Raw genomic sequence first — 22,187 nt, 5'->3', positions numbered from 1 at the left:
ACCTGAAGGAATAATAGGTGATCAGTGATGATTAAGCAGAAGTCTAAATATTGAGAAAGGGTTTATAGTAATTTTTGTACATATCTTTGGGCACTTTTCAGCACTTAAGAGAGCTAGCTTTTTAATGACACATCTGATGTAACTGAACATTTAGAAGTTATAAAAATTCAGATTAGTGATTTTAAGATTTAAACACACTTCTGCGGCTGCCACAAATGTTCAGGCCACTTTTTCATAACAAGTTTTATTATGGTCTTTCCATATATGCTTTAGGTAAATGTTGTTTTGGTGTTGGTGCTATGGGTGGAATTTGAAGAAGAAAATAATTTCTGTGTACTACAGCCTGGAGTACAATAGATGGTCTTGAGGGTAGCTAATGATTACTATGATTCAAAATATTGTCTTTAGTTTGTAAATGTTTTTGAATTCATAGTATTTTTTTAAATTTATTTTTGGCTGCGTTGGGTCTTCGTTGCTGTGCGCGGGCTTTCTCTAGTTGCAGTGAGTGGGGGCTACTCTTCATTGCAGTGCGTGAGCTTCCCATTGCGGTGGCTTCTCTCGTTGGCGGAGCACGGGCTCTAGGCGTGCGCGCTCAGCAGTTGTGGCTCACGGGCTCTAGAGTGCAGTCTCAGTTGTTGTGACGCACGGGCTTAGTTGCTCGGCGGCATGTGGGATCTTCCCTGACCAGGGCTGGAACCTGTGTCCCCTGCATTGGCAGGCGGATTCTTAACCACTGCACCACCAGGGAGGTCCCTGAATTCATAGTCTTATAATTTTGGGAAATTCTTTTCATTTCAGCCTAAATGAGTTTATGATCTTGGTGTATCCTGGAGCCCCACGAGCCCCAGCACAGTGGGCAGATGTAGGATCTGCCAATATTGGCCATTATTAATAAGTTAGTAAATAGATGAACACATGCAGTTTATTGTTGGAAATTGTTAGAACATGAGGATTATATATTTAGGCCCAACACGGGGTAGTTATTTTCTGGTATTGCATCTGCCTTTGTACTATACCTGTCACCCTGATTAGCTTCTTGCAAATATATGCCTTAGTACCCAGGACAAGATAAAGCAGAAATTAGCTACTACAAAAATCAGCTCCAAACATATGTTCTACCATTAATAGTTTATCAGAAGGAAACCCACATTTATGTCACTTGGTGATAATTAAGTTTACTAAAATATATGTTAGAAATTAGGAATACAGCCTAATTTACCCTTTATATTCCTGATGTTATAATTTTTAGTATTACAGTGCTAGATACTGTTCTTAAAACCTTTTTTTTTTATTTAAAAAATTTTATTAAAAAATTTGTTTTTAATTTATTTTTATTTTCTGGCTGTGTTGGGTCTTTGTTGCTGTGCGCAGGCTTTTCTCTAGTTGAGGCGAGCGGGGGCTGCTCTTCGCTGCGGTGTGTGGGCTTCTCGTTGAGGTGGCTTCTCTTGTTGCGGAGCGTGGACTCTAGGCACGTGGGCTTTAGTAGTTGGCAGCACGTGGGCTCAGTAGTTGCGTATGCGTGCCCTAGAGTGCGTGGGTTTCAGTAGTTGTGCCATGCGGGCTCAGTAGTTGTGGCTCTTGGGCTCTAGAGCGCAGGCTCAGTAGTTGTGCCACATGGGCTTAGTTGCTCGCAGCATGTGGGGTCTTCCTGGACCAGGGATTGAACCCGTGTTCCCTGCATTGGCAGGCGGATTGTTAACCACTACGCCACCAGGGAAGTCCCTTAAAACCTTCTAGATGGTTTAAAAGGTATTGTAGTGTGGCACTGTAGTGAGTCTTAATTGACATCTCCTGTAATTAGATTTATTTCATCCTCTGTGCTCTTGAGAGTTTTTTTTCAATTTAATGTAACACAAGATTAGCTTTTAGTTAATATTTTTCTGGAAAAGTTATTTTAATATCTGATTTAACAGCATGAGAGGAATGGCGTTGTTTCCCTCTTGCCTTTGTATTCTGTGGATTCTGTCTTAGGAGCTTTTAGAAGTCAGCTAGCATATTATATAAACCCCCAGGCTCCAGCTGCTTGGGCTCTATTTTTAGTTCACTTGTTAGTAAATGACTTCATTATATTTGGGTCCTGCATTATTCGGCATATCAGATTTAGTTATGTGTGATACCTAGACTCCTTTTCTTTATTTGAAATCTTTTGGATGAGAGTAAAAAAGAGCTTTATTTTTTATACTTGAGATGATCTGTTTGTTAAATGTTTCAAGAGAGTAAAGGAAATCCTTTAAAAAGCAGTCTAAGACACTAAATATTTTATGATACTGGTTTTTAGCATTAGGTCTTTGCACAAATATTAGCCTCTTTTGGGAATAGAAAAATAAGCTATGAATAACTGCTAAGTACAACTAGTAGTTTCTAATTTGTTTTTATACATACATTTCAAGTAAATAATTTACCTGAATTTCAGAAGCTATACAGTTGCTAAATTACAGGTTCTGTGTTTAGATAAAAAAAAAAAATGAGGCTCTTATTTGTAAAAATAGTAGTTGGTGTTTCTTGGATAAAAAAATTAAAAAATGGAGTTTATGTCAGTTGGATGAAGAGTTAGAAGAGTTTGTAAATATTATGGTAGATTGGTGAAAATGTAATGTAGCCCTTAATCAGCTAGTGTTTTTTTTTAAATTATTTTATTTCATTTATTTTTGGCTGCATTGGGTCTTTGTTGCTGTGCACAGACTTTCTCTAGTTGTGGCGAGCGGGGGCTACTCTTCGTTGCGGTGTGTAGGCTTCTCATTGCAGTGGATTCTCTTGTTGTGGAGCATGGGCTCTAGGCGCACGGGCTTCAGTAATTGTGGCACGTGGGCTCAGTAGTTGTGGCTCGTGGGCTCTAGAGCACAGGCTCAGTAGTTGTGGCACATGGGCTCTAGAGTGCAGGCTCAGTAGTTGTGGCACACGGGCTTAGTTGCTCCACGGCATGTGGGATCTTCCCGGACCAGGGCTTGAACCCGTGTCCCCTGCATTGGCAGGAGGATTCTTAACCACTGCGCCACCAGGGAAGTCGTCAGCTAGTGTTTTAATGTCTAGTATAATTTTGCATAAAAATAGCAGGTAATCATTATTTTTCAGTATTTGTACTTTTTATTTGGAGCTTTGTCAATTCTGCCTTAGTTTTTTTTTTAATACTTATTTGTTTATTTAAGGCTGCATTGGATCTTTTTTTTTGAATTTTATTTAATTTTTTTATACAGCAGGTTCTTATTAGTTATCCATTTTATACATATTAGCGTATATATGTCAATCCCAATCTCCCAATTCATCACACTGCATTGGGTCTTAGTTGCGGCATGCGGGATCTTTCGTTGCAGTGCATGGGTTTCTCTCTAGTTGTGGTGTGTGGGCTCAGTAGTTGCAGCGTGCAGGCTCCAGAGTGTGCAGGCTCAGTATTTGTGGTGCATGGGCTTTCTAGTTGTGGCATGCAGGCTCCAGGGCGTGTGGGCTCTGTAGTTGTGGTGCAGGGGCTCAGTAGTTGCAGCACAGGCTTAGTTGCCCCACGTGGGCTTAGTTGCCCCATGGCATGTGGGATCTTAGTTCCGTGACCAGGGATTGAACCCAGTCCCGTGCATTGGAAAGCAGATTCTCAACCACTGGACCACCAGGGAAGTCCCTCTGCCTTAGTTTTTGTTATAAACCTGATTAGGCAATAAGCAGAGGTGTCTCATACTTGATTTTTTTTTTACTCTTTGTTTAAAATAGATTGTATTTAAAAAATGAGGGACTTCCCTGGTGGTGCAGTGGTTAAGAATCTGCCTGCCAATGCAGGGGACACGGGTTCGAGGCCTGGTCTGGGAAGATCCCACATGCCGTGGAGCAACTAAGCCCGTGCGCCACAACTACTGAGTTTGCGCTCTAGAGCCTGAGAGCCACAGCTACTGAGTCCACGTGCCACAACTACCGAAGCCTGTGTGCTCTAGGGCCTGTGCTCCGCAACAAGAGAAGCCACCTCAATGAGAAGCCCGCGTACTGCAATGAAGAGTAGCCCCCGCTCGCTGCAACTAGAGAAAGCCCGTGTGGAGCAACGAAGACCCAGCGTAGCTAAAAAAATAAATAAAATAAAAAGAGAAAAAAAAATTTTTTTTAAATTGCTAAAAAAAAAAAAAAGAAGAAAGCAGGAAGTGAAACTTAACAAATTAAATATTTTTGAGCCAATCACAGTGGGAATACACATAGCCCAGGTTCCAAAGTAAACGATTTGCATTTAAACACAGATTCATGTGTTATTCTATTTTTTTGAACTGTGCAACACAGAAGCATAGTAGGGATATCTTAAAATAGACAGCGGATTGTGGCCAGAAATTGTTGACTACTATAGATGGTGAGGCTGTCTAGCTCTTGTAGTGATATAAGCCAGAAGTACATGCTAAGGGCATTGATTTGCTCAAGGTCAGCATGTTCTAAATTCAGCTGCTTGAGTATGGTTTCTGTCAAGAACACGTAGGGCTCTTGAATGCATAAAAGGTTTTAGCAGCAGAAGGTGCTGTATTTATGAGGTGTGGTGGCAACATTCAGGTCATAAATATCTTTTTCTTCTCTTTTAAATATAGAATTTTAGCCTGTGGTTCTGAGTCATTTCAGAGCATAGAGACAGGAAAGTGGGCTGGAAAGTAACCTGTATAGCGGTTGTATTCTTTGCTACTTATTTTTAGCGTTAGTTGTTGTTGAAGTAAATGCTGCTCTTTTCCATGTGACAGTTGACAAAGAGATATGTAATGGTAAAAAACAATTCAAGCTTATCAGTTTTGGTTTAGGGCATTCCCAACCCCTCATGCCTTTTTAGACCCTGAAGTATCAAAGACAAAGTTCCTGTAACAAAGTTAAGGCACACAGAATGACCCATAAAAAAATAACTAGTATTTTATATAGGGTACTTTATAATAACAGAAGATTGTGTATGTGTACTGCATCCTTTTTTCAAGTGCTTCTACATATAATTCCTAGTTTGTTCCTCATGTCTCAGTCTCTGTGTTCTTAGATAGACGCTTGGTGGAATTCCTATTTAAGAAATAGAAAACTGAGGCTTATACAGTTCGCACAGGTCCAAGTTTACAATGCAAGATTAACACAATTTTTGTTGAGCCCTTTTTGTGTGCTGGCATTGTGCTAGGTGCTAGGGATACAGATAAAACATGGTTTCATCATTTAATGGAGGAGAAAAATAGTTTGTGTCAAGAAGTTCTAGGGTAGAAGTGTGTGCAGGGTGCTGTGGGAACCCAGAGGAGAGCCCTTAGCCTAATGTGAGGGTTCAGAGAGGGTGTCTGGGGGAAAGATGACCCTTGACTTGAATGAGACTTGAAAGTAGAGAAGGAGTTAGTATTGACTAGACTTTTTTTGGTTTGTTTTTGGCTTGCAGGATCTTAGTTCCCAGACCAGGGATTAAACCCAGGCCACGGCCATGAAAGTGCCAAGTCCTAACCACTGGACCTCCAGGGAATTCCCAGGATTGGCTAGTCTTAAGGAGTGTTCTCTCACAAACTCACCCTTACCTTAGAGCTCAGTATTGGCTGAAATTGCTGGCAGCTTCTTCTCTGTATCACAAAAGTTGTTTTTGCTTAGGAATCTTTATTAGACAAATAAAAAGTTGTCAACTGGGTTTAGTTTTAACAGAAGTTTGTTTTTGTTTTTGTTTTTGTTTTGCGGTACACGGGCCTCTCACTGTTGTGGCCTCTCCTGTTGCGGAGCACAGGCTCCGGACGCACAGGCTCAGCGGCCATGGCTCACGGGCCCAGCCGCTCTGTGGCATGTAGGATCTTCCTGGACTGGGGCACGAACCCGTGTCCCCTGCATCGGTAGGCGGACTCTCAACCACTGCGCCACCCGGGAAGCCCTTAACAGAAGTTTTAACAGAAGATTCCAAAAGTCTATAATGAAGTGGTTTTCAGTGTCATATATTGTGGTCACAGACATAGATTACTTTACTACTATATCAGGCCTTCAAATAAAAATTTTGACAGGGCTCTTAAAGTTTTTTTTTTTTGAAAACACCTTTATTGAGCTATAAATCACATGCTATGAATTTTACCCATTTAAAGTGTACAATTCATTGTCTTTTAGTGTATTCACAGTTGTGCATCATCACCACAATTTTAGAACATTTTCCTTACCCCTCAAGAACCCCGATCCCTGCTCCCCAGCACTCTTTAGCCATCTTTCCACAATCTTCCCATCTCTAGCCCTAGGCAACAAAAAATCTACTTTCTGTCTCTACAGATTTGCATTTTCCAAACATCTCATGAATGTAATCATACAGTACATTGTCTTTTTTAACTGGCTTTTTTCCACTTAGTGTAATGTTTTCAAAGTTCATCTGTGTTGTAGCATGTATCAACACTTCACATTTTTTGTTGTTGTTGCCAAATAATTCCACTGTATAGATATACCACATTTTATCTATCCATTCATCTGTTGATGGAGACCTCAGTGAAAAGATATGTGAATAGAAAACTCTAATATAGCCCCATGATTAAGTCTTTCATTCAGAATATTTAGTGCCTATAAAGTGTAAAATATTATGCTGGGTGCTGGTTATACACTGAGGAGCAAAAATATAGACCCCACCATTATGATGTTTACAATCTAATATGTAGATAACCAAAAAGTAATGGGAAAAGAACAGGGAGAGAGACTAACAGGATACTTACTTTTTTTGTTTTATCTTGTTTTTTAACTTTTTACTTTGTAATAATTTTAGACATAAAAAAGGTACAAATATAGTACAAAGAATTGTATGCAGATTCTCCAAATATAAGCATTTTACCACCCTAGTTTTATCACTCATTCTTCTTTTCTTTCCCTTCCTTCCCTCCCCCTTCCTTCCCTCCCTTCCTCCCCCCCCTCCCTTCCTCCCCTCCCCTCCCCTCCCCTCCCCTCCCTTCCTCCCTCTCCTCCTCCCTCCCTTCCTCCCTCCCTTCCTTCCCTCCTCCGTCCTTCCCTTCCCTCCTTCCTCCGTCCCTCCCTCCCTTCTTCATTGCTGTGCTTCCTCTAGTTGCAGCGGCAAGCGGGGGCTACTCTTCATTGTGGTGCATGGGCTTCTCATTGCGGTGGCTTCTCTTGTTGTGGAGCACGGGCTCTAGGCATGCAGGCTTCAGTAGTTGTGGCACGCAGGCTCAGTAGTTGTGACTTACAGGCTCTAGAGTGCAGGCTCAGTAATGGTGGCACACAGGCTTAGTTGCTCCACAGCATGTGGGATCTTCCCGGACCAGGGCTCAAACCCGTGTCCCCTGCATTGGCAAGTGGATTCTTAACCACTGTGCCACCAGGGAAGCCCGTATCACTCATTCTTTTTCTGTGTGTGTGCACATACAGATACACAGGTGTTTTTCTGTTGTTACAGTGTTTGAGAGCAAGTTTTAGATGTAAAGCCCCTTTACCTCTAAATAATTATATGTAAGAGAATGTCCTTATGTTTAGGAATACACAGTATTCCTAAACATAAGGACATTCTCTTGCATAATCCCAGTGTAATAATCAGAATCATCATTGGCTAACATCAGTATTATTGATTTGATGAACTGTTTGAACTGCTCAGTACTATTTGATTTGAGGAAATGAAAATCACTTTAGTACTAGTAACTTATTTATAGACTTAATTCAGATTTTGCCAGTTGTCTTACTGTTGACTTTTTTCTTGCCCAGAATTCAAGTTCACACATTGCAATATATATATACAGTGGTGTACTACTCAGCCATAAAAAAGACTGAAACGTTGCCATTGCAACAACACGGATGTACTTAGAGGGTATAATGCTAAGTGAAATAAGTCAGACAGAGAAAGACAATACTGTATGATAACATTTATATGTGAAATCTAAAAAATTAAACTAGTGAATATAACAAAAAAGGAAACATATAGAGAACAAACTGGTCATTACCATTGGGGAGATGGGTTGGGGGAGGGGCAAGATAAGGGTAGGGGGTTAAGAGGAACAAACTGTTATGTATAAAATAAAGATACAGCAATATATTGTAGAACACAGGGAATATAGCCAGTAGTTTATAATAAGTATAAATTGAATGTAACCTTTAAAAATTGTGAATCACTGTGTTATACACCTGTACATACTATTGTACATCAACTATATCTCAATGTAAAAAAAATCACACATTGCATTATTTGCCACATATATCTCTCTAGTGTCCTCTTATCTGGATTAGCTCCTTATTTTCTTTGCCTTTCATGATCCTGACACTGTTGAAGAGTACTGGCCAGTTATTTTGTAGAACTTCCTTAGTTTGGGTTTGTCTGATGTTTTCATGTTATGTGTTTTACCTTACAGAAGTGATGTTTTGTTCTCACATATCGGGAGGCACATGTTGTCAATTCGTCCCATTACTAGTAGTGTTAACTTTGATCACTTGACTGAGGTGGTGACTGCCAGATTTTTCTACTATAAGGTTTTTTTCTTTGTAATTAATAAGTATCTTGTGGAGAGGTACTTTGAGACTATTCATATATTACTGTTTCTCATCTTATTTTCATAGACCAATTTTAGCATCCATTGATGAATATGGCCTTTAACAGTTATTAAGTGTGGGGTTGTAAAATGATGATTTTCTAACTTTATCATTATCATTCCTCTGTGTAAGGAATTCTCCTGTAAGGAAGAGCTTTCCTTCACTCTGTTTGTTGTTGTATAGACTTATAGATTCATATTCAGTGGGTTATAATCTATTACTTGTCATTTGTTTTACTGCACAATTGTCCTACACTGTCGAGTAAGAAGAGCCTTTTTAAGCTTGCTCCTGTATCCCTTCAACATGGCCCTATCCTTCCTTGAGAGCTTACTTGCTGACAGCACAAGATGTTCCAGGCTTACTTTGTACTTTTCCTGCTCAGTGCTTGGTATTGGCCATTTTTCTAAGGACCATTGGTTCCTGTTATTGGAGATAATGGTATTTAGGAAACAAGATCTGGATGCTAGTCCCAGATGTGCTCATTGGTACTAGGGTGTTACTGCTTTTAGGTCCTTTGAGTGGCAAAGCTAGAAGATGTGTGTGTGTGTGTGTGTGTGTGTATGTAATTCTGTATCTATCTGTTTATATATTAAAACAATGATTTCATACTGATATGTTTAGTTCTGACACCTCAGAGTGCATTCTGTCCTCTTCCTTTATTTATGATCTCTTCTCTGACATGAAGAAACTTGGCTCTCATTATCCACAATGTTACTTCTTTGCTCAATTCTAGAATACACTTCAAGTAGTTTTGGAATTGCTAACCCATACCACTGCTAATTTACTAGCCGGAGTATGTATTTATTTATAGTTGTTTTATTCTTTAGCCTTAGACTTGGAGGATGTATTAAAGTACTGGGTTCCAAAGTTACTTAGGTTAGTTCTTCTTCAACTCCCCTTTCCCCCATCTTCAGTGTGATTGTTATTTATTTGAAATATAATTAAGTTCATTTCATTGTATTCCATTTTGGGTCCTTTATATCCTTGTTTATTTATTTGACTATTTGAAACATTAACATAGTTCTGAAAATCAGAGCAGTATTAAAATGTTATCTCAGAAGTGTCATGCCCCCTCTTCCGTGACTCCCCCTCATTCTTTCTACCTCATTCCTACCCAACTCCTTTTGGTAATCATAATCATTGGTTTTTAAATTTATTCTGTGTGTGTGTGTGTGTGTGTGTGTTTGGCAGCGGGTGCAAGTAAGCAGATAAATGTCTCAGTTCCCCTTTTATAAGAAAGATAACTTACTGTAGATACCTATTTGTGCTTGGCTATTTTCCCTTAACAGTGTTTCCTGGAAATCGCTTCATGTCAGTTCACAGAGATCTTTCTCATTGTTTTGCTGCTTAATAGCACTTTTTTGTGTGTATTACCATAGTTTATTTAGCCATTTTTCTTTTTTTCTTTTGGCTGCACCACACGACTTGTGGGATCCTAGTTCCCCAATCAGGGATTGAACCTGGGCCCTCAGCAGTGAGAGCACAGAGTCCTAACCACTGGACTTCCAGGGAATTCCTAACCATTTTTCTAACTATTGTGTATCCCAATTACAAACAATTGCAAAGAATAACTCTGTACATATGTATTTTTGTCTTGCTGGAGTTGCATCTTCAAGGTAAATTTCCAGAAGTGGAATTAGTCAAAAGGTAAATACACGTGTAGTTTTGTTAAATATTGCCAAATTCTTTTCAGTAAGGACTGTATAAATTTGCATTCTAATCAACAATGTATGATAGTGCCTGCTTCTATATTGCCTTGCCAACAGAATATGTTGTCATTCTTTTAAAATTTTGCCAAGCGTGGTATATTTGTGATACTAATTTGCATGTGTCTTATGAGTGAAGTTAAATATCTCATGTTTAAGGATCATTTTAAAATTATAGGGGGTGTGTGTGTGTATGTGTGTGTATGTTTGTGAATTGCCTATTCATATCTTTTGCCCATTTTTCTATTAAGCATTTGGTCCTTTGTCCCTCAGATTTTAAGATTTCTTTATATATGAGGGATATTAGCTCTTTACGTATGATATATGTTGTCCTTTTTTTAAATTTTGTTTTCATTTTTTATGTTTTTTGCCTTGTGAAAATTTTTTGTGTGTGTGTGGTCAATTTCATCAATCTTTTATTGCTTCTGGATTTTAAATCATAGTTAGAAAGCCTTTTTTGTACATCAAGTTTAAAGAGGCATTTGCCCTCTTTTCTTCTAGTACTTATAGAGATAGTTTTTTAGCATTTAGATCTCTAATCCATTTCGAGTTTATTCTTGTAATTGGTGTGAGGTGTGGATCTAATGTTCTTTTTCCAAATAGCTAATCAGTTGTAGGGACCTACTTTAGATTGGGTGGACAGGGAAAAAGCTCTAAGGACATGATATATTAAACTAAGATCTGATGGGAGCCTGCCATCCACGGTGGTTGAGAGACCTAGACAGAGGAAAGAGCACACGTGAAGGCTCTGAGATTAGAAAGAGCTTGGTTAGGTAAAGAATCTGAAAGCCTGCCAATGAGACTTCGGCCTTTTGGAGTGGGTATAGAAGTAGAGGTGTGACTTGAGGTTGGAGGGTAGCCACAATATGGTTTATGTCTTTATCTCTCTGGCTGCTCTTTCAAGGGGGAAGGGGACAAGAATGAAAGTAGGAGTAGAAAAACCATTAGGAAGGAGGCATTAAAGTAATCAATCCACAGAGAAGAGGTGGTGCCAGTGGAAAGAAATCGATAGATTTGAGATACGTTTTAGTATTAATGTGTCTATTTTGTTTTTTACTAGAATTAATTTTTTTCCCTTGAGGAGATAGATGCTTTGTTATGGTTGATATTTGTTGACTTAAATTGTGTGTGAGTTTAGACAAACACCTGACTTCATGGCCTCAGCTTTCTCATTTGTCAAATAGGAATGTCATTATGATTCAGAGTATATTTCTATATATATACACTTAGCCTGGAAAGCTCTACTAGACATGACTGCCTGGATCAGAGGAAGTGAAATAATAGCCTTTAAAAATTTTTAAGCTAAATCATGACATTTTGCTTTTAAAGTTAAGTTATTTTAGGCTGTTTTTATAATTCCCCCAAATCAGTGGTTATTGTTTATCCCCTAGAAGTGACTACTTTTTCTTATCATATATTAAGAAAAATATTTAAACAAAAACAGTGTCACAGAATACATTGTTTTGCAGTTTGCTTTTGGTTAACTGTATATCTTTGGACTTTTTTTTTTTCAATATAAGTTTCTGTAGAGTAATCTTACTCTATGAAACTATTTAAATAGAAATTTCATGTGTGACCTCCATTTAAATACTAATTGAACACATCAACTGTAAAGAGACAGTTATAAGGCAGTAGAGAAAAATGGGATGTCAGACGATATTAAGGAATTACTGATTTTTTTAATGTGAGAATTGTGGTTATTAAAGTACCTCGTAAAGTTTTATATGTTGAGGTATTTTTAAAAAAAATTTTCTGGGACTTCCCCCGTGGTCCAGTGATAAAGAATCCATCTTCCAATGCAAGGGACGCAGGTTTGATCCCTGGTCGGGGAACTAAGATCCCACATGCTGCAGGGCGACTAAGGCTGCGTGCCACAACTACCGAGCCCTTGCGCCTCAACGAGAGAGCCCACGTGCTGCAAACTACAGAGCCCACGCGCTCTGGAGCCTGCGTGCCACAACTAGAGAGAACAAACAAACAAACAAAAGCCCAGCACGCCACAACTAGAGAGAAGCCTGTGCAACGCAACAAAGATTCCTGCATGTTACAGCTAATACCCAACACAGCCCTCCTGCCCCCCCAAAAAAGTTAATTTTTTTTAAATTTATTTTTTCCCTGCCCCATGCAGCATGTGGGTTCCTAGTTCCCCGACCAGGGACCGAACCCGAATGGTCCCCGATTCAGGGACCTGAATTGGGAGCTCGGAGTCTTAACCACTGGACTGCCAGGGAAGTCCCCTGTTGAAGTATTTATAAATGTAATATACCTGGGATTTTTCAACTACCACCTAGTGGGTAGCCGTTATAATTTTAGAGTCTTTTTGTTGATGCACTGGTAATTTTTGAAGCTGGGTGATTGGTAGATGGTGGTTCAACTGTACGTATTTGAAATTTTCTATAATAAAAAGTAAATAAATGCAATTAGGTCTTAAACACTTTCAAATTAAATGCCAAAAATAGTTAGCATAGTTCTTAATATCCATGGAATATACTGGTAGTTTCCTAGAGAGTGGATTTTTTTTTTTTTTTTTTGTGGTACACGGGCCTCTCACTGTTGTGGCCTCTCCCGTTGCGGAGCACAGCACAGGCTCCGGACGCACAGGCTCAGCGGCCATGGCTCATGGGCCTAGCCGCTCTGCGGCATGTGGGATCTTCCCGGACCGGGGCACGAACCCGTGTCCCCTGTATCGGCACGCGGACTCTCAACCACTGCGCTACCAGGGAAGCCCTACAGTGTGGCTATAATCAAAAGCAGAGTTTTGGGTGTGGGGGAGGGATATAAACTTCAAAGTGTAAGATTCAAAATGTTTGATTAAATAGAATTGAAATTTGATCTTTTATGTCTTTACCTTGCTAAACTTTTTCTTTTGTGGCTGCATCAGGTCTTTGTTGCTGTACACTGGCTTTCTCTAGTTGCGGTGAGCGGGGACTACTCTTTGTTGTGGTGAGCGGGCTTCTCATTGCGGTGGCTTCTCTTGTTGCGGAGCACAGGGTCTAGGTGCACGGGCCTCAGTAGTTGTGGCTCGCGGGCTCCAGAGCGCACAGGCTCAGCAGTTGTGGCACACGGGCCCAGCTGCTCCATGGCATGGGGAATCCTCCTGGACCAGGGCTCAAACCCGTGTTCCCTGCATTAGCAGGTGGATTCCTAACCACTGCACCACTAGGGAAGCCCACCTTGCTAAACCTCCATGAAGCTTTTTGATAATAATATTTTAGTTGCAACTGTGACTAAGTTCCTTTAGTTTCACGATTGAGTGATTTAAGTCACTTTAAATACTTTCAGATCAACGTGACTAGCTAAGACACTCTCTGAATTTTAGTTAACTCCTCTTTTTTCTTTTTACTTAGATTTAGACAATTTTCAATTTCTAATAGGTGAAAAATAGAAATCTTGATTATTGATGGGAATTTAAAAAACCTTTTACAGTTTGTTTTAGAATTATTTACTGAATTATAATTTGAGATACATTAATATTTAGGAAGGAATGTTAAACATAATTATTCTAAAAATTGCTACATAATATTAGACCACTTTTATACTTAGCTAACCCCTTTCTTTATGTATTTCACTCTGAAAAATTTTGTCCATACTGCTACCTACATATTAGAAAAACAAATTGATATCTGTGCTATATCATCTTGAGCTAACAATTTGGTGGCCAAAATTATTTTTAATATGGAAATTATTTTTCATTTTTTATTGTGAAAAAACACATAGTATTTACTATCTTGACCACTTTTAAGCATGTAGTTCAGTGGTGTTAAGTATGTTCAAGTTGGCATGAAATGGATTTCCAGAACTTTTTCATCTTGCGTATCTGAAACTCTGTACTCATTAAACAACACCACCCCTTTTCTCCCTCTCCCCAGCCCCTGGTAACTATCATTCTACTTTTTCTACCTTGTTTCTATGAGTTTGACTATTTGAAATATCTCATGTAAGCAGAATCATACAGTCCTTGTCTTTTTGTGACTGGTGTATTTCACCTAGCATAATGTCCTCAAGATTCATCCATGTTGTAGCGTGTGACAGGATTTCCTTCCTTTTTAAGGCTGAATATATTTTATTGTATGCATATACCATATTTTGTTTATCCATTTCTTCCATCCGTGGACATTTGGGTTACTTCCATTTACCCTCCTCCCCTTTTGCCTCCTTCTTTCGTTTTTGCCATCCTAATGGGTATGAGGTGATATCCCATGGTGGTTTTGATTTGCATTTCTTTAACTAGTGATGTTGAACACTTTTTCATGTGCATATTGGCCATTTGATATCATCTTTGGAGAAATGTCTGTTCTTTTGTCGATTTAAAAACTTCCTTGTTGGGCTTCCCTGGTGGCGCAGTGGTTGAGAGTCTGCCTGCCGATGCAGGGGACACGGGTTCGTGCCCCGGTCCAGGAAGATCCCACATGCCGCGGAGTGGCTGGGCCCGTGAGCCGTGGCCGCTGAGCCCGCGCATCTGGAGCCTGTGCTCCGCAACAGGAGAGGCCGTAACAGTGAGAGACCCGCGTACTGCAAAAACAAATAAACTTGTTATTTGTTGTTGAGTTGTAGGAATTCTTTATATATTCTGGTTATTAAGCCTTTATCAGATATATTATTTGCAAATATTTTCTCCCATTCTGTAGGTTGACTTTCCACTCTGTGTCCTTTGATGTACAAAATTTTTAAGTCTGATGTAGTGCTATTTGTCTGTTTTTGATTTTGTTGCTTGTGCTTTTGGTGTCATAGCAAAAAAATCATTGCTAAACCCAGTGTCCTGAAGTTTTCCTCCTTGATTTCTTCTAGGAGCTCTGTAGTTTCAGGTCTTAGGGTTTAGCTCCTTAATCCATTTTGAGTTAATTTTGGTATATAGTGAGTATAAGGATCCAATTTCATTTTTTTTTTGCATTTGGATATCAAGTTTTTCAACATCGTTTGTTGAAGAGACTGTCCTTTCCCCATTGAGTGGTCTTGGTACCCTTACAGAAGATCATTTGATCATATGCCTGAGGGTTTATTTCTGGGCTCTATATTCTATTCCATTGGCCTATTTTTCTGTGTTTATACCAATACCACGTGATCTGATTACCATAGCTTTTGTAGTAAGTTTTGAAATCAGGAAGTGTGAACCCTCCAACTTTGTTCTTTTTCAGAGATGAATATTTGGGGTCCCTTGAACTGTTTTTATTTATATCATCATTTTCCCCCAAGTTTGAGGTCACATTGAGAATTTTTTTATTGATGTATAATTGACACATATTATATTAGTTCCAGGTGTACAACATAATGGTTCAATATTTGTATATATTGTGAAATGATCACCACAATAAGTCTAGTTAACATCTGTCCCCATACATAGTTATAAAAATACATATCGAGAATTTCAATGTTAAAACTACCTTTAATATATGTCAGAATTTAAGAATGTAGATTGACCAGTGGGTATAGTCAATACATAATGCATTTTGTCTATGTTAACATTTTGATTCATCTTTCCTTTTCAGCTTTATAGTACAATTTACCCTCAGAGCATCCCTTGCCTAGTAATACTTTCTGAACATGCTGTGTACTTTTCACTCCTATTCCTTTGTCTAGGCCTGAATATCCTTCTCTGTTCTTCCTAAGAAAATTGTATTCATCCTTCAAGGCTTAACTTAGATGTTACCTCCTGGATGGTCTTTTCCTGAACTACCCTGTAGTCATTCCTTCTGAGCTATATTTAGCATAGTAGGGTATTTATATGTGGAATAGGCACTCACTGAGCCTTAATTAGGAAATACTTACTCTTATTGTGAATTACTGGAACATAGACTCAAAATTTTAAAGTTGGAAGGGACTTTTGATATCTTCTTATACAATCCCCTACCCATACATGCATAACTTTTAATAGTATCCTAACACATTTATTTGTCCAACCTCACCCTGAACTCTTTTCAGTAATCACAGGAGACTTCCCTTTTAAAACTGGGTCCTGCTTATACCCATGGGTACTTAAGGGGTGTGGGAGTATTTCACATAGTGGGATAAGTATAATAGATCTTTTTGTGATGTCACTTTTTTGTGGTCTTAAATTTTAAGAAATAAATACTTATTTTGGGTAATTACAGGTATATTATAGAAACAGATACAGAAGTTCATAGACCTCTGTTAGATGTCTAGACTGTTCTGAGGCCATGAGTTTATTTTCTCTATGTAGTCTTTTCTTTAAGTTTATATCGAGGGAAATTTTTTTGGGGAATTACATGAAGTAGGCCTCTTTGTTTTCAGGCATCTTTCATTGTTAAAAAAATTTCCCCTTTGGTAACTAGAATTCTAACATAGCCTCACCCCCAGTTACATAAAGTAACTGATTCTGCTAACCATAAGAAACTTGGTTAACAAGTGGATTAGATACATGTATTTTATCTGAGGAACATAAATACATCTCAGTTTAAAATCCTGAACTGAGGCTTCCCTGGTGGTGCAGTGGTTAAGAATCCATCTGCCAATGCGTGGGACATGGGTTTGAGCCCTGGTCCGGGAAGATCCAACATGCCACAGAGCAACTAAGCCCATATGCCATGACTACTGAGCCTGTGTACCACAACTACTGAAGCCCGTGCACCTAGAGCCCGTGCTCCACAACAAGAGAAGCCACCACAGTGAGAAGCCTGTGCACTGCAGCGGAGAGTAGCCCCCACTCGCCACAACTAGAGAAAGCCTGTGTGCAGCAAGGGAGACCCAACATAGCCAGAAATAAATAAGTAAATAAATTTATTAAAAAAAAAAAAAAGAATCCACTTGCCAGTGCAGGGGACACGGGTTTGAGCCCTGGTCCGGGAAGATCCCACACACTGCGGAGCAACTGAGACCGTGCGCCACAACTACTGAGCCTGCGCTCCACAGCCTGTGAGCCACAACTCCTGAACCCGCATGCCACAACTACTGAACTACTGAAGCCCACGCACCTAGAGCCTGTACTCTGCAGCAAGAGAAGCCACCACAATGAGAAGCCCGTGCACTGCAACAAAGAGTAGCCCCTGCTCGCCACAACTAGAGAAAGCCCCTGTGCAGCAACGAAGACCCAATTTAGAACAAAGTGTATTAGTATCTTGCTTAGAGGACTGTCCTTGGGCTGTCTGTGCCAAGGGACTATAGTTTCGATAAGGTTTCTTTAAGTACCTAAGGAACTAAACTACTTCAAGAGAGAAAAGAGAATACGACTACTTTGCCTTGTACTAAATTCTGTCCATTTGGAAACAGCTTTGGAATAAGTCTAGATATTCTAAGTATTAAATCCTGTAAAGGTTATTTAAGACCCCCTTCAGTTCTATGTGCCTAGGCACTTGTAACTTCTAATTTCATTTCTTCCCAATTTTCTTCTTACTTCCCTTCATCCTTCCTGAAATGAAATGAAAAATAATATGGCATTTCCCATATAATCATTTCCTGTATTTTGAAGAGTCCATACTTTGTTCTCCCTAATAAACTCTTCTAAGATAATCCCTTACTTAATTCTTTTATATAATGACAAGTCAGTGCTTATGATTTCACAAATGATTTCAGTAATAACGAAAAAGAAACAATGTGAAAAATATCATAGGATTTGGGTAGAACTAGCAGACTTGGAATTCTGAATTTTAATCCTAATTCTAGTACTGATTTACTTAGTATATGTGACTTGTGAGGAGGCTACTTAACTTTATATATTTGCACATTAATGGTTTAAAGCTGTATTATGATCCTCTTGCTGTATAGGTGTGATGTTAAGTTATAAGACAACAGTACATAAATGCTAAGTAATACTATTATGGCGTAGGACAAAATCGTTTTGTAAAATCTTGGTCACAAAGTGAGTTTGTTAACTCTGTTGATTTTAGATGTAAAATACGTAATAAATGTAATGCCATATGAATGGCTAATCAGTAATTTTATGTCAGATTGGAATGACTGTATTCTAGAATTGAATATAGTAGTTACATAGAAATAGAAATAACTAACAGTATAACAGGTTAAAAAGAAAACTTTCTTGATGGTTTTAAAATTAAGTTGAATAAAAGCCTTTAATTTCTAAGGTTATCAGTTTTTTCCCTTGTGCTATATAGCTTTGTTTCAAAGGTGTATATAGTGTCATGAATGTACTGTAATAGAATGTAATGATGTTATGGATTAGATGTCGGTCCTGACCCCACACACCTCAGAATGCATGTGCCTGTTTGTTTCTGAGTCTTCAGCATTTTCCCATGAATGGAATTCAGCACCGTGGATGTTATTAACAGAGTGCCTGCTGCCACGGAAGAGTGCCAGTTCAGTGGCCAGTGAATAATTTAGTCATCAGTTGGTGTGGCAAGATTGTATTACTTAGGAGAGAATTTAATATGTGCTAAGCTTTGACATTAAAAAGAACAAATGTGTGTGTGTGTTTTTTTTTGATAGAACAGTGAATTACAAAAAGTTTTGAATATATTTATCTAAAACCAGTATACTAATTAAAATTTATTTGATTTAATGTTTTTAGAATTATAATAGTTATGGATGCTCACTGTCAGAAAAAAATTCAATAATACAGAAGGCTAAGAAGCAAAACAGGAAGTTTTCCCCTTTATTGTGACTCTGCTTTATAATTTTTATAATATGTTTTATTCTTTAAACAGTTCTCTATGATGTACATTTCATTTGTTTTCTGATAATGCTGCCGGGAACCTTCTGGAAGTCCTTGGACACTTGAAGGTACATTTCCACAACATTTCTAGAAGGAGGATTGTTGGGTCAAAGGATATGTACGTTGTGCTGCTGGGCACTGCCAATTTCCTTTCAGAAATGTTGTACCATTCCAGTGCACAGCCTTACCAATAATGTGTGAACGTGTCCTTTTCCTCACATTCTTGTCATCACCAAGGGTATTTCTGTTTTTTCAAATTGGTGGCTGTAAGTAGGCAAAAAGCAAAATCATTTAAATTTTATCTTCACTCTTCACTACATTTTAAAAAGTTTTACATCTGTCTTCTCTGTCATACGTTGAACTGGTAGATACTCTTTTATGTGGGGAATGAGAATGTAAAAGTAAACAGAGTTCATATAAAAGCAGCATTTATTGACTGCTTAGTACCAGCCACTGTGCCAGAAACTTTTCATAATTACCCTTTACCCTTAGAGCAACCATGATAAGTGGTAGTACTGTCTTTATTTGACAAATGGGGAATTTGAGATTCAGCTACGTTAAGCAACTTGCCCAGTGGTACACAGCTAATTGCAGAGCTGTGATTTGAGCTCAGTTCAGTCTATCCATTTTACCATGCTCCTTCTTCAGAGATTTCCCCTCATCTTCCTGAAACTCCTCTGCTGAAGGACACCGATGACTGGTTTGTTAATCACCAAATTTGGTAGTTTTTTTTTTTTTTGAAGTCCACATCTGGCTGGACCTCTGTCTTTCACTGCTGTTAGTGCTTTATTTTGTTGAAACGTTCTGTACTGGTTTCCTAAACACTATACCCTCAGATCCTTCTTTCACTTCTCTAACAAACTTTCTTGTTCTTTTTTTCACCTCTTAAATGAGTACATTCTTCAGGGTTCAGTTTCGGCCCCTTTCTCATTCAATGTAGTTCCCTCTTGGAGATCTTACTGTCTCCCATGACTTCAGTTTGTTTGCTTAATATGGTAAATTTTCAAATACCTTCTTGTAGCCCTGCTCTGCCTTTGAACACCTAGTTTGTTGCCAGTTATCTCCTTGGGCAGTCTCTGGATGTTACTAACTCATGTTCAAATGATTCATCTTTTCTCCCAAAGTTTTCTCATCCTCCCATATTACATATCAAAATTATTAAAGGAATCATTTCCTTTGTTATTTAGTGTTGGCTGTTTCTGTGCTATGTATCTAATCATTGTATGACCAGATCCTATTGATTTTACCTCTGAAATATCCTCATATGTAAATTTTGCCATGCTCTTCTCACCGCCTTGTTCTGGTCTGGCCTTCTGTACTAGATTAGTAATTGATTTTTTAACCTATAGTGTCTGCCTCTTAACTCTTCTTATCCTGCATTGTTAGAGGTGTGTTATGGATTGGTTTTAGAGATCACAGATGTGTGCACACACAGATATATTAGAAGACTTTTTTTTTTTTTTTAACTACTTTGCTCTTTTTTACCCCTTCAGTTCTGATCAGCAAATGTCACAAACTAATGACCTTTTGGAAACCTAATTGTGGTGGCATCAAGATTATAGCATGCCTTTGTCCTTGAAATAGTTGTATACAATTGGAAAAGGCTGATAAAGTAATCAAAAAAAGGGATTAGAATACTTAAAAATGTGTGGGTAAAATGTTGTACTTAGGAAGCATTTGGTAACTTTCAATAGTTTTTATCATACACCACCTGATAACACGAACCCTGTGTATCTGTTATGTCAGGAGTCTCTCTGTGGTAAGGAGCTGGTTTCATATTGTAGCAAAATGCTCCCTGGCACTATAAAATAAACGTGGATTTTTCCCTTTCCTTCCTGTAAGGCTAAGTTAATCATCAACAGTTCCTAAAGATAAAAATATTTGTATTAAGGATGTTGGATGTACAAGGAAATAGAGGTGGAAACAGCTACATAGACATTTAGTCCAACTTACTTTATAGAAGAGACTAGTGAAATGCAATATACCTAAGTGAGATTTGGCATATCAACATTTATAAATAACTCTTTTACATGTATGTAATAGGGGTATATTTATAGATTTTGAGTAGTAACAAAGTAATAATAAATTATTCTTTGAATCTAAGGATATAGCTTCTCTGTAAATGGGAAAACATAATGGAAGAAGTTGACAATCAGTGACTGCAAAAGTCATCTGGAAACAGGATATCATTTTCAAACAAAATACTTTTAGAAGTATTTAGAAGGAATAAACTCATTGAATAAACTCATTTGAGTAATATGATGGTAAAGCTACGTAACATGACAGAAATGTATTTGAATCTTTTAAAGATTTTATTTACTCTGAATTGCTTTTCATTAATATATAAGTCCTTCAGAGAGACTAATATGTCATTGAATTAGTAACAAGATTCTAAACACGACATAGTATTTTGGATATGATGATATTCCTTTTTTTAGGACTTATAAGAAAACTTTATCCTTTTCAGTGGTTCATATGAGACATTAAATACAAAGTGTTCAAAGAAGGATAGAATTTAAGTAAAAAAACAAATGAAACATACTTATGTCTGGTGCTAAATAATGCCACATTATTTATTCACAGGTTCATAATTTCAGCTCTGCCACTTATTGTGTCCCTTAAAGCAAGTTGTCTAACCTTTCTGAACCTCAGTTTACTCATATGTAAAATAATATTTGCTACTTCAAAGGTTCTTATGAAGGTTAAACTCCATAATGCATGTAAAACAATACAGTCTTGGGACATTTTATAAGTAGAAGCTACTGTAAAAAAAGAAGTGGTATGGTTTAAAGGAAATTAATAATGGTAGCAAGATGATAAGGAGTCTCCCATAATTATTATCTGGTGGCCTACATTAGGTATATATGCTGCTTTATTCTTTGGAGTAGAAACTGTGAAATCTTAGAAAAAGTAGTTGAATTTGTGTTAATATTGGTTAATACAGACATTTCGGGAGGAGGGGTGAACTTACGTTGACGTATAAGATACAGTACACAAATTTTAAGTTTACAGCTTAGTAAATTACCAGTGTGAACTGACCCATATAGCCACTACCCAAGTCAAGTTTATTGACTGTTTGGCTGTTCTAGTTTGTGAAGTTTCTTTTGCCTAATTTTCTTTTTTTTTATAAATTTATTTGTTTATTTACTTTTGGCTGTGTTGGGTCTTCGTTGCTGCGCACGGGCTTTTCTCTAGTTGTGGCGAGCGGGGGCTACTCTTCGTTGCGGTGCGCGGGCTTCTCATTGAGGTGGCTTCTCTTGTTGCAGAGCACATGCTCTAGGTGTGTGGGCTTCAGTAGTTGTGGCATGTGGGCTCAGTAGTTGTGGCTTGCGGGTTCTAGAGCGCAGGCTTAGTAGTTGTAGTGCACGGGCTTAGTTGCTCCGCAGCATGTGGGATCTTCCTGG

At 38.3% G+C, this 22,187-nt stretch overlaps 1 protein-coding gene across 6 annotated transcripts in view; it reads left to right on the top strand.

Moving 5' to 3' along the window:
* Positions 1–22,187, top strand: part of HIPK3 (homeodomain interacting protein kinase 3) — a 96,581-nt gene that overhangs the window by 30,356 nt on the left and 44,038 nt on the right. The window lies entirely within an intron of this gene.

Source organism: Aethalodelphis obliquidens, unplaced genomic scaffold (assembly GCF_003676395.1).
Source record: "Aethalodelphis obliquidens isolate GAN/ISIS:26980383/991018 unplaced genomic scaffold, ASM367639v1 scaffold14, whole genome shotgun sequence".
Lineage (NCBI taxonomy): Eukaryota > Metazoa > Chordata > Mammalia > Artiodactyla > Delphinidae > Aethalodelphis > Aethalodelphis obliquidens.
The sequence above is the reverse complement of the archived record's forward strand: the minus strand, read 5'-3'. Positions and strand labels throughout refer to the sequence as shown.